This window comes from Panthera leo, chromosome B1 (genome assembly GCF_018350215.1).
Source record: "Panthera leo isolate Ple1 chromosome B1, P.leo_Ple1_pat1.1, whole genome shotgun sequence".
NCBI lineage: Eukaryota > Metazoa > Chordata > Mammalia > Carnivora > Felidae > Panthera > Panthera leo.
Window position 1 is genome coordinate 170,873,584 of NC_056682.1, and position 13,334 is coordinate 170,886,917.

General features: G+C 38.0%; 1 long non-coding RNA gene across 3 annotated transcripts in view; it reads left to right on the forward strand.

The window, feature by feature from the left end:
* The window catches only part of LOC122218293, a 37,284-nt gene that overhangs the window by 2,653 nt on the left and 21,297 nt on the right, over positions 1-13,334 (forward strand). The window contains exon 3 of one of the 3 annotated variants that reach the window (XR_006201978.1): positions 8,483-8,659. The exons of the other annotated variants lie outside the window; for them this stretch is intronic. This is a non-coding gene — a long non-coding RNA (uncharacterized LOC122218293). The remainder of the gene's footprint in view (positions 1-8,482; positions 8,660-13,334) is intronic. 3 annotated transcript variants of the gene reach the window in all.

A 13,334-nucleotide genomic window follows, 5' to 3' on the forward strand; every position in this document is an offset into this window, starting at 1 on the left:
TTGGAAAAATCAAAATATGATTGCACAAGCCCATCAAAGATTAACCAAAAGAGCCATAACCACTTGCAGAGGAGGGAAAAAAATCTTTCTTAATTTGGAAGCAGCAGACAACCAGGATGGAGCAGAGTCCTGAAGGGTGAGGCAAGTGGAGAGGAATAAAAGTCCAGACTCTAGCAGTTCAGAGACAGAACCATTAGAAACAACATTCTGAAATTTGGAAGCCAAATATGACATAGCACTAAGGAAGAGTTTGAGTTACCTGGAATGCAATGGGGAATGGAGGTTCAGGAGGCTTATCATCCCAGCCCTTGACTGTCTTTTGTGGCCCAGGAGAAAGGAAGGTTATGACAGACAACTGTTATAATAGATTGCACCAACACAGTATTTTCCCAGAGCTGGTCATTCAAGCACCACCTTAGTGGATTATTTTTCCATATCCATATACTACCATTTATACAATTTACTCAATATTTTATTTTATTTTATTTTATTATATTTTTAAAGAGAGAGAGAACGCATAAGAAGGGGAGAGGAGCAGAGGGAGAGAGAGAGAATCTTAAGCAGGCTCTATGCTCAGTGCGGAGCCCGATGCAGAGCTCGATCCCTTGACCCTGGGATCATGACCTGAGCCGAAATCAAGAGTCAGACGCTCAACCAACTGAGCCACCCAGGTGCCCCTACTCAATATTTTCTTTTAAATCAGGATCACAGTTTTACTTCAATAGAAAATTATAAATGGAAAATCAGTATCAGTGCCATAAATGAAAATCATCACAACAAAAATAAAATAATACTATTAAATTCTAGTTAGAAGCTGGGTATCAAGGCTCCAGGCTTAAGGTTGACTGCTCTCGGGGCACCTGGGTGGCTCAGTTGGTTGGGGTCCTGAGTTCAGCTCAGGTCATGCATGATCTCACAGTGAGTTTGAGCCCTGTGTAGGGTTCTGTGCTGACAGCTTGGAGCCTGGAGCCTGGAGCCTGCTTCAGATTCTGTCTCCCTCTCTCTCTGCCTCTCCACGGCTCACACTGTGTCTCTCTCTCAAAAATAAAATAAAAACATAAAAGAAAATTAAAAAAAAAAAAAGGTTGACTTCCCTCAGTTAAAAAGGAAAATGGGCAATGGTAGAGAGGTGTTAAACACCAATACAAAAATGAGACTTTCTCCTCATCAGAAGGATCAAAAGAGCCTTGGATAAAGCAGCTTTCTCAGTGTGTATTTGTTATTCAATACTAATTCAGCATATCACTTCAAATCCTCTTCCATACATTTTTATTTAGTTTTTAAAGTTTATTTATTTATTTTGAGAGACAGAGAGAGAGCTGGAGGTACAGAGAAAGAGGGAGAGAGAGAGAATGCCAAACAGGCTCTGCGTTGTTAGTGCAGAGCCTGACGTAGGGCTCTAACTCATTAACTACGAGATCACGACCTGAGCTAAAACCAAGAGTCAGACACTCAACCGACTGAGCCACTGAGGTGCCCCATCTTCCATACCTTTAATGGTGCTGCCTCTGCACTTGTGGAAACACTGTGTTAAGAGATTTGAATTCAAGAGTTAGATAGTTGGGAATGCAAACTGGTGCAGCCACTTTGGAACATAGTATGGAGGTTCCTCAAAAAATTAAAAATAAAACTACCCTATGACCCAGCAATTGCACTACTAGGTATTTTTCCAAGGGATACAGGTGTGCAGTTTCGAAGGGGCACATGTACCCCAATGTTTATGGCAGCACTAACAATAACCAAAGTATGGAAAGAGCCCAAATGTCCATCAATGGATGAATGGATAAAGAAGATGTGGTATACACACACACACACACACACACACACACACACACACACACACACACACACATATATAACGGAGTATTACTCAGCAATCAAAAAGAATGAAATCTTGCCATTTGCAGCTACGTGGATGGAACTAGAGGGTATTATGCTAAGTGAAATAAGTCAGAGACAAATATCATATGACTTCACTCATATGAAGACTTTAAGATACAAAACAGATGAACATAAGGGAAGGGAAGCAAAAATCATATAAAAGCAGAGAGGGGTACAAAACATAAGGGATTCTTAAATATGGAAAACAGGATTGCTGGAGGGGGTGTGGGAGGGGGGATGAGCTAAATGGGTAAGGGGCATCAAGGAATCTACTCCTGAAATCATTGTTGCACTATATGCTAACTAACTTGGATGTAAACTAAAAAATGAATAAATTATTTAAATAAATAAATAAATAAACATGAAAAAAAAAGAGTTAGAGAAACAATGCTTCCTCTGAAACAAGAGGGAGAAAATATAAGAAATTCAAAACTGGCAAAAAAGACATTAGAGGGATCTTGTCACAGATGAACTCAGTCCACTTACATGGCACAGTGGTAGTGGGAACTTTGAAACTAGATGGAATCAGAAGACCTGTTTTTTAGTCCTAATGTTGTCATTAGTTGCATAATCCAAGCAAGTCTCTTTGTTTTTTTGTATTTGTTTCTTGATATGTTGAAGTCTATGATTTATTTACTAAGAAAAAAGTAAGTGGAGAAGGATTTGAAGAGACTGAGAAAGTCAATAGGGGAAAGATATTTAAATATCTATTTTAATATTTATATTTACCCATGTCTATTTAAAATGTCTATTCAAGGGACACCTGGGTGGCTCAGTCAGTTAAGAGTCCATCTTTGGCTCAGGTCATGATCTTGCGGTTTGTGAGTTGGAGCCCCACATTGGGCTCTGTGTGGACAGCTCAGAGCCTGGAGCCTGCTTTGGATTCTGTGTTTCCCTCTCTCTCTGCCTCTCCCCTGCTTGTGCTCCATCTCTCCCTCTCTCTCTCTCTCTCTCAATCTAAGACAAATAAACATTAAAAAAATTTTTTTAATATCTATTTGAAAGGTTTTTTTTTTTTTTGCAAAAGAAGGCAGAAATGGAGGAATAAAAGGACAAAGACATAAGACATACAGAAAAAAAAAAAAGAAAAATGGTGAATATAAATCCTACCTAATCTGTAATTGCATTAAATGTAAATGGATTAAATACTCAATTAAAAAGCAGAGGTTAGTAGAATGGATTTAAAAATCCAACTATATCCTGGCTACAAGAGACATATTTTAGATTCAAAGATACAAATAGGTTGAAAGTGAAAAGATAAAAAAATCAAAGCCATGCAAACGAGAACCAAAAGACAGGCTTGAGTGACTGCCATTATCAGACAAAATAGATTTGAAGACAATAATTATTTCTAGAATACTTTTTCTTAGAAAGTAAGTCATAGACTTGAACATATCAAGACATTTTGGCATTGGCAAAAGCTTAGTAAAATTGTGGCAAGTCAAAATTCTGCTGAATCAGTGATTTCATTGGGAGCTCTGGATGTGTGTTTTAAATTGAAACAACGCTCATGCCTCAGTGTTAGAATATCCTAGCAAATCAGAATGCATGAAAGAGGTAAAGGTATGGTTTTATGGAGATCCCTGACCCAAAGCTCAAAATACATAAAACAATAGGCACAGAATTACTTTGTGAAATGTCAGAGTCACTTTTCACTGAAATTATACATGTTGCCTTAGCATTTAAATGCTTGAGCAAATAGGGGCACCTGGGTGGCTCAGTTGGTTAAATGTCAGACTCTTGATCTCAGCTCAGGTAGATCAGGTTGTGAGTTTGAGCCCTGTGTTGAGCTCTACCCTGGGTGTGGAGCCTACTTAAAAAATTTTTAAATAAAAAATAAATGCTTGCACAAATATAAAAGAAAAAATATTGCAAATTAAATTATTATTTCCTTTTCATATTCTAAAGTTAAGGATCATGAAGAGTCATATGAAATGGTGAAAAAAGATATTTTATGTTTTTATATAACTAAATAAAAATTTCCCACTCCCCCACCACACCAGACCCAATCACACCAGACCAATGAAACACTCAAAACAACAAAAACTCTGAGACAATAAGGATTCATCACTAGGTTTAAGTATACTATCTTATTCTAAACTAGATTCAGAGAGCCATCTGCTGGTAAACTGATGAGTTGTCTATGCTTTTTTTCTTATTTTTTTAATGGATGTACAGTTAGGGTTGCCAGATTATATATACGGGCTGTTCAGTTAAATTTGAATTTTAGAAAATCAACAAATAACTTTTTTAGTGTAAGTCTGTCTGTACAATACTTGCTCCATATGCCAATGCTACTTTGTCTTAAACTTTCAGTTATACTCTTTCAAACAACTTAGAAAACATTTCCTTAAAATTCAGACAGTACCATTTTTTAGGAATATATTTATTACTATATTCACATGCTCCAGCATGAAGTGTTTTTCTTCCACCCTTCTATCTTCTATCTGACTCCTAATCATTTTTTAAATGAGTTCTTCCTACTTTATTTCTTTCCTGCTGCTGCAGTCTCATATTTAAGCAATCTAGGTCAGTTACAACTGATGAATGAAAAACAGAAGAATTCATCCTATCTTCTGTAGTATCTTAGTTGCAGATACTACTTACCTTTTTTTTTTTTTTTTTTTTTTAAGTTCATTTATTTATTTTGAAGGGGGCAGGGGCAGAGAGAGAATCCAAAGCAGGCTCCACATTCATCCAGGAGCCAACAATGGGACTCCATCCCATGACTGTGAGTCATGACCAGAGTTGAAATCAAGAGTCAGATGCTTAACTGACTGAGCCACCTAAGCACCCTGATACTACTTATCTTTTAAAAAGTAAAGGGATATATCTGTGTATGCTATTTTTGACATTTAACATTTTATTTTTTTTTTACAAAAAAATTTTTTTAATGTTAATTTTCAAGAGAGAGAGAGACCCACGGAGCGCAACCAGGGCAGGGGCAGAGAGTGGGAGAATCCGAAGCAGGCTCCAGGCTCTGAGCTGTCAGCACAGAGCCTGACATGGTGCTTGAACCCACAAGCTGTGAGATCATGACCTGAGCCGAAGTCAGATGCTTAACCGACTGAGCCACCCAGGCATCCCAACATTTAACATTTAAAAAATTGTTTATTTATTTATTTAGTTTGAGAGAGAGAGAGGGAACAGAACAGGGACAGAGAGAGAGATAGAGAGAAGGAGAGAGAATCCCAAGCAGGCTCCACATTCATTGTGGAGCCCAACACAGGGCTCGATCCCACATGAAATCATGACCTGAACTGAAATCAAGAGTCACCTGCTTAACTGACTGAGCCACCCAGGCAACCCAAGGACATTATTTTAAAGTGAAAGCATACAATAGGGTAATCTCTCAGGGGAAAAAAAGTACCATAGATAACAATAAAAAACATTTCTTTTCTCATTAGTTGTGGTTTTTAATTGAATGGCTTAATTTTATTTTGCCTATAGTGCAAATAGCAAAATAATTCTTTTAAATCTTGGTTGCATCGAATGATTGACTATAGTTGTAAAATCCAATTAGTTACAAACTTGCATTATAACATATCACAAGATGGAGATGTTGCTCCATGAAAGTGACTGTTAAAGAACAGGAGAAAAAAAATCTTTTGTCTCTTTTTGAATATCTTTATTTTTTCTTAAAAAATTTTTTTGTTGTTGTTGTTTAATGTTTAATTGTGAGAAAGAGAGAGACAATGTGTGAGCAGGGGAGGGGCAGAGAGAGAGAGAAAGAGAGAGAGAGAGAGAGAGACAGAATCTGAAGCAGGCTCCAGGCTCTGAGCTGTCAGCAAGAGCCCAATGCAGGCACAAACCCATAAACCACAAAATCATTACCTGAGCTGAAGTCGCACACTTAACCAACTGAGCCACCGAGGTGCCCCTATTTTCTTCTTTGTCTTGCTCCCCATCTTCAGTCATTCAACATAGTGAGGAACATACAAAAAGCCTGTGTTAAAATCCCTGATTTGTCTCTTTATGCTTGTAATTCTAATTAAATTAACCTCCAGGCACCTTATGATCCTCTCTAAACTCAGGCTTATGCTCTTGTTATGAAGATTACACTAAATAATATATTTGAAATAGCAATGCCTTCCAGTCAAAGCCACCAAGAACACATCAACAGTTGAAGAGGTTGTGTTTATCACTCATTGCAGTGAGGGGGAATGCACACCATGGGGAACAGGGTATAAAAAAGACCTGTGATAGGATTGGGGCTGTAGTTTGTGATTTGTGGTAGAGTCCCAGGAAGCAGGGTTCACTCTGGATTGAGTGCTCTCAGAATGCAAGGATGATCTATGGCTGGGTATTCTCACCATTTATTTACAGAAGTCTCCTCTTTTCCATTGTTTCACTTTCTGCAGGGTTTGTTTCCCCCCCCCCCCCCCCGTTTGTTTATTTATTTTTGAAAGAGAGAGAGAGTGTGAGTGAGGGAGGGGCAGAGAAAGAGAGAGGGGGAGAGAGAGCACAGAGCCTGATGTGTGGCTCGAACCTACAAACCTTGAGAGCATGACCTGAGCTGAAATCAAGAGTCGGACACTTAACCAACTGAGCCACCCAGGAGCCCCACCCTTTCTGCAGTTTTAATTACCTTTGGTCAACGAAGGTCCAGAAGCAGATGACACTCTGACATACTGTCAGAGTGTCAATAATAGCCTACTACTATGTCACAGGGTCTGTGTCATTCACCTCACTACATCTCATCATGTAAGCATTTTATCATCTCACATTATCATAATAAAGGTGAGTACAGTACAGTAAGATGTTTTGAAAGAGACCACGTTCAAATAACTTTTATTACGGTATATTTTATAATTGTTCTATTGAATTTTTAGTTATTGTTAATCTCTTACTGTGCCTGATTTATAAATTAAAATTTATCATGGGTAGTTATGTATAGAGAAAAACATATTGGAAACACTTAGATCCTTTCAGATCTAACTTTGACGTTCATTTATCCATGACCAGAGCAGCATTTGGCCTGGGAATAATTTCCCCCCATTACTGAGGCAAGACTCATCTTAGTATTCTACACCGTATCTGTGAATTCTGAGGTTTTCCAATCTGGCTGTTAGGAACAGGAACTATTTCTGGCCTTTGACGAGGTCCAAGAACTCTTTACTCTTCCCTGTAATCTCTTCAGGTGGTTCTTTCCCTGACCTTGGGTAATTTCCTCACACACATTCACTGAGCAGCACTCAGCCGAATACTAAAGGGGCCCCTCTGCTCATCTCCAGAGTTGTCCCTCTGGGCCACGCTCTCTGATCCTGTGCTTTGCTCTGCGAGTGCTACTGGCCTTGGCTCCCTCAAACTTGCACCCCCATCTCCTCAACTCAGAGAGATGGCTGGGCTCCCCTCGGGCTCCCAGTTAGCTGAGTCCTGGAAATTCACTCTAGGCAATAAGCTGGAGGCAGCTATAGTCTTCCCTCATTTGTTTCCTATCCGGCAGAGATCACTGTCCTTTGTTGCCTACTGTCAGTATCTTGAATGCTTGTTTCCTTGAATCTTGTTTCCTACATTTTGTTCAGTGTTTTTAGTTGTTTCAGACGGGTGAGTAAATCACATTCTTGTTACTCCATGTTAACTAGAAGCAGAAGCTATCTTAAAAAAAAAAAGTATCATGTACTAAATCATTAGGTTAGAGTATCTTAAACAACAATGACAAACAAATAAACGCTAAGATAGTACTTGGCTTAGTTCAGGTTGCTGTAACAAAGTACCACGGACTGGGTGGCTTAGAAATTTCTTTCTCACAGTCTGGAGACTGGAAATCCCAGATCACAGTGCCAGCATGGTTAGGTTCTGGTGAAAGCCGTCATCTGGGTTGCAGACTACTGATTTCTTGTTGTGTAAAAGTAAGCTGGCCCTCTGTCCTCTTACACAGGCACTAATTCCATTCATGAGGACCCTATTCTCATGACCTCCTTATCTCCCAAAGGTCTTTCCTCCAAATACCATCACACTGGAGATTAAATTTCAATGTACAAATTTTAGGGAGACACAAACATTCAGTCCATAACACCAAAAGCATATTTTTACTCAATATAAAGAATGCCTTTCTATAACCACAATCATACAAAAATGGAACAGTTTTCCTTGAAAAGAAGTGTGTTCCCTGTCACTGCAGATGCAGACAGAGGTGATAAGCATTGTCAGAATATTGTAGAAAATATGCAGGTATGGTCAGCAAACTATATAGCCCACAGGCCAAGTCTGTCCCGCCACCTGTTTTTTGTTGACACAAGGCTGTACACATTTTTTTTTCTAACATACTGTGTATGCGTATGGTCTTTTCATGCTACAATGGCATAATGGAGCAGTTGTGATAGAGACTATGCCCTTCAAAACCTAAAATATCTTACTTTCTTCAGAAAAAGTTCACCAATCTTGGATTGAGGGATCAGATATGGCTGATGTGACAGAATGACTTCTTCGATGCCTTCCCAACTTGAGAATCTATGAGTCTGTGAGTCTATGAGAATGAGAGTCTATGAGTCTGTGGAAGCAGGGAATGCAATTTATTGCCTAATGCAAATTTTGCATCTTCCTCCACATATCTATATTTATTTTAAATTCTTTTTAAGTTTATTTTATTTATTTTTAGAGAGAGAGCGCACATGTGAGCGAGCAAGAGAAGGGCAGAGAGAGAGGGAGAGCGAGGACTCCAAGCAGTCCCCATGCTGTCGCACAGAGCCTGACGTGGGGCTTGAACTCACGAACCGCGGGATCATGACCCGAGCAGAAACCAAGAGTCTGATGCGTAACCGACTGAGCCACCCAGGTGCCTCTTTATTTATTTTGATGTAATCTTCTCTTCCCCATCTCGCTTCCTTGGGCAACATTGACCTTCCCTATGTTTTTCCTCTAGCTTTGCCTCCCTCCTCCCCACCTCACACCCACATATTCCTTGTGATGTGCTATCAATTCCTTCCCCTTCCGCCACCAGTTCTTTTACTTCTGCTTCTTTTTTTCTTTCCTCTTTTTTCTTCCTCTTCCTCTTTTCTCTTCTTCCTCCCTTCTTCTTTGTCTCTGCATCTCTTTCCCTCCCTCCTCCTTCTTCCTCTTCTCTTTTATTCAATAACTATTTGAGCACCATGACAGACAGTATTCTAGACATTGGGGCCATAGCAGCGACAAGGCAGTTTCTGCCATCACAAAGCTTACACTGGTACCCCAGTTTGAAAAGCAAGACCACAGTATGTCTTCAGGTCAAAAACAAGCCAGTGTCACAGGAAATCATTTCAGAGAATCCAAGGAAAGGCACACTCACCAACTGTCACGATGCAAGAAAACGCACAGCGATCGTTCCCCAGCAAAGGCACGCTTGAGTCTATAGTCTTGTCAAATTGCTGCCAACCTTAAATGGAAAAACCTTCTGATAACAAAGCATTTTAAATTTCAACTAGAATGAGAGTGAGAAAAGATTGGGCACCACTGTCCCCAAAGAACAACCTCAGCGCCACATATGATTTTGTATATGTGCCATATCAAAACGTTCTCACCTGTAGTTGCTGAAAGAGATTTTCTTTTGAGGATGAAAGGTACAATGACTGAAAGGGCATTTGACAACATGAAGTGAATTAAATTTCAGGAGCCACCAATGTCCCACAGCCAATCTTCCTAATTTTATTAAAAAACTAAAAATAACTTCCATTTCAATCTCTAGGAAAAACCTCTCTAACTCTAGTTTTTAATTAATTTTTCAAAACAAACTCTCCTTGGGGGCAGTAATCAATCAATGAATCAATCAGGCAATCAATCTCTCCTTTAGGAGAATGTACTTTGTAAAATCATTTCAATTTTGTTTTCTCAGAAACCTGAATTTAATGGAGAATTACTATAAATTATGATTCTGGAAAATAAGCAATGTTAACGTAACTGTGATACATTTGACCCCAGTAATTTAACAGTGCCCTCATCCCCAAGATGAATTTCAAACTCTGGTTTATAGAAAACTTCTAAGATGGAATTGCTACAAAGTCCTCATGTTGTTTCAAACAAAGGGACCTACTGTTGGCAAACCTGCTTGATTTTTGTCTCTTTGTTCTTTTCTTGAAAACTCCTGCTGTCTGTTCCATTTCTCTGGGCATGCAGTTGAGACTGTTGTTAAAATTCTTTCAAATTGAAATGTCTGTTCAGGAAAGGTATTCAGGAGGTCTGATGAATAGATACCTGACATTACTCTGCTTCTGAATAGGGAAGTAGTTCTAATCTTGCTCATTCTTTCTTTCTCCTTCATTTGAACAGAACAACTTAAATTTAGCTATGTTTCTGAACAAACATGTATCAAATGTATCAAAATTTCTCTTACCTGCCAGAAATATTACAGAAGGAATATCTGTTGATAAAGATTAAGCAAATGCTACGAAAAAGCTACTGAATTTAATGTAATATACAAAGGAAGTTTTGTTATTATATTTTCACTTATTACCCTCAAGACAGGAAAATTTCCGATTAATTTTTTTAAATATTAAATACATTTGCTGTGAGTTCTGATTACTTGAAAACTGTCACTTCCCACTGCTTATATCTGTAATCCTTTGAACTACTTCTGTACAAACTTCAATAGATAGTCCATATGATCACACATGTTAATGCATGTTCCACACACAAAAATTAACCCAGGGGCACCTGGGTGGCTCTGGTCAAGTGTCCAATGTCGGCTCAGGTCATGATCCCATGGTTCATGGGTTTGAGCCCTCTGTGGAGCTCTGTGCTGACATCTCAGAGCCTGGAGCCTGCTTCGGATTCTGTGACTCCCTCTGTCTTTGCTACTCCCCTACTCATGTACTGTCTCTCTCTCTCGCTCTCTCTCTCTCTCTCAAAAATAAATTTTAAAAAATTTCAATAAAATGCAATTCTTAAAAAAAAAATTAACACAAAATGAATCAAAACCTAAATGTAAGAGCTAAAACAATGAAACTCTTAGAAGAAAACACAGGAGTAAGTATTTGTGGCCTTGTATTTGGTAATGATTTCTTAGGTATGACACCAAAAGCATAAGCAACTAAAATAGATAGCAAAAAATTAGATAAATTGGAGTTCACCAAAAATTTAAATATACAACATCAAGAGTAAATACTTTAGTGTTGTAAAAGGTTACTATCAAGAAAATGAAGACAACCCATAGAACAGCATAAAATATTTACAATTATATGTCTCATATGAGACTTGTATACAGAATTTATAAAGAATTCTTACAACTCAAAAATAAAGACAAATAACCCAATTAAAAAATAAACAAAGGATCTGCAGACATTTCTCCAAAGAAAATATACAAATGGCCAAAGAGCACATGAAAAGATGCTCAACATCAGTAGTCAATAGGGAAATGCAAATCAAAACCATAATGAGAAAGTACTTCACACTACTAGGGTGATTAGAATTAAAAAAAAAAAAAAAGAAAAAGAAAAAGAAAATAATAAGTGTTAGGGAGGATATAGAGAAATTGGAATCCTTAAACACTGCTGGTGGCAATGTAAAATGGTACATTTGCTTTGGAAAACGGATTAGTAGTTCCTCAAAAACTTAAACATAATATTACCATTTTACTCAGCAATTCCTTTTGTAGGTATATATACCCCAAGAGAACTGAAAAAAAGGTGTTCAAACAAAAACTTGTATATGAATGTCCATAGCAGCACTAAAAAGGTGGAAACAATCCAAATGCCCATCAGCTGATGACTAGGTAAGCAAAATGTAGTTTATCTGTACAATGGAATATTATTTGATCACAAAAAAGAATGGAGAACTGATACATAATACAACATGATGAACCTTAAACGCATCACTCCAGTAAAAGAAATCAGACACGATAGGGGGAGCATGGCTGGCTCAGTCAGAAGAACATGTGACTCGTAATCTCGGGGTCATGAGTTAGAGCCACATTTTGGGTATAGAGATTACTTAAATGAATAAAACTAAAAAAAAAAAAAAAAAAAAAAAAAAAGAAAGGCCACGTATCGTATAATTCCATTTAAACAAAATGTCCAAAATAGGCAAATCCACAGAGAAAAAAAGTAGATTAGTGGTTGCCATGGGTTGGAGGGAAGGAGGAATAACAGCTAATGGATATGGGATTTCTTTCTGGGGTGATGAAAATGTTCTAGAATTAGATAGTGGTGATGGTTTGACAACTTTGTGAATAACTAAAACCACTGAGTTGTATACTTTTAAAAAGTTGAATTTTAAGCATTTGAATTATATTTCAATCAAAAGTTGTATGGAAAAAAAAATGCTAGTATATGGCTAAGATCAAACCCATTTAGACCACGCAATCAAATTAATTTTGCCTGGTTTATAAACATATAGATGACAGCAGAGAAATTCTTTATAATGCTATTACACTTTGTATATTTACTTGGCTTAAAATTTTATAAATTATAAAATTTATAAATTACAAAATTATAATTTGTTTACTACACTTACGTTAACCTGGGGGAAAAAATGAAGTTGCGATTTATGAAAATTAGAAGGAAAGAGGCTGTTGGTTCCAACAAAATTTGTCAACTTGAAAATAAATTTTTTAAGTTTATTTATTTTGAGAGAGAGAGAGAGCGACAGCACAAGTGGGGGAGGGGGAGAGAGAGAGAATCCCAAGCAGGCTCCACACTGCCAGGGCAGAGCCGGACATGGGGCTCAAACCCACAGAGCTGTGAGATCATGACCTGAGCCAAAACCAACAGTCATACACTCAACCAGCTGAGCCACCCAGGCGTCCCTTGAAAATAATTTTCATAACCATATTAACGGATATTTGTTAAGCCATTACTATTTGTAAGAGAATGTGATGTGCATTTTGATAGACTATCTAAGACCAGCACTGTGCTAGGCTCCACGAGGCTCAGATAAGAATTGAATAACAGTCCTTGCTTAAAATCTGGTTAAGGAAACAAGACTAACATAGCTAAAGCAGTTAGAGAGCAAATGTGGCATATATTTAAGACTGAGTGGAATGTACAAACTCCTAAAATTATAATGCTGAATGTCTCTTAGTATTCTTCGGTGTTAAGCTTCTCTTTTTGCAGGTCCTGACTTTAGGAAGTAAATGCCATAGAGTTCCAAAAAAGGGCAAATCAATTCATTCAGTAGATAATTAGTGAGTGCCTACTATGGGCCAAGCATTCAAATTGTGATAATTGAAATTATTACAAAAAGGAAAATAAGACACAATTTAGCTATATGCATCTAGTGTTATGTATGGGAAGGAAATAAGAGGGATTTTAGTCATCTTAAGAGCTGGTCTTTTTCACTGTTCTACCTCCCGGGTTCAGTCCTATCCTGTGATACCGTGTGAACACTCCAAATGGAGAAGCAATGAAATTGGTGGTTAGGAAGCACAAGCGTTTCTCAAACAGCCCATGTTTAAACATACAGACATATTTAGGGGCACCTAGGTGGCTCAGTCGGTTGAGCATCCCACTCTTGATTTCAACTCAGACTGTGATCCCAGAGTC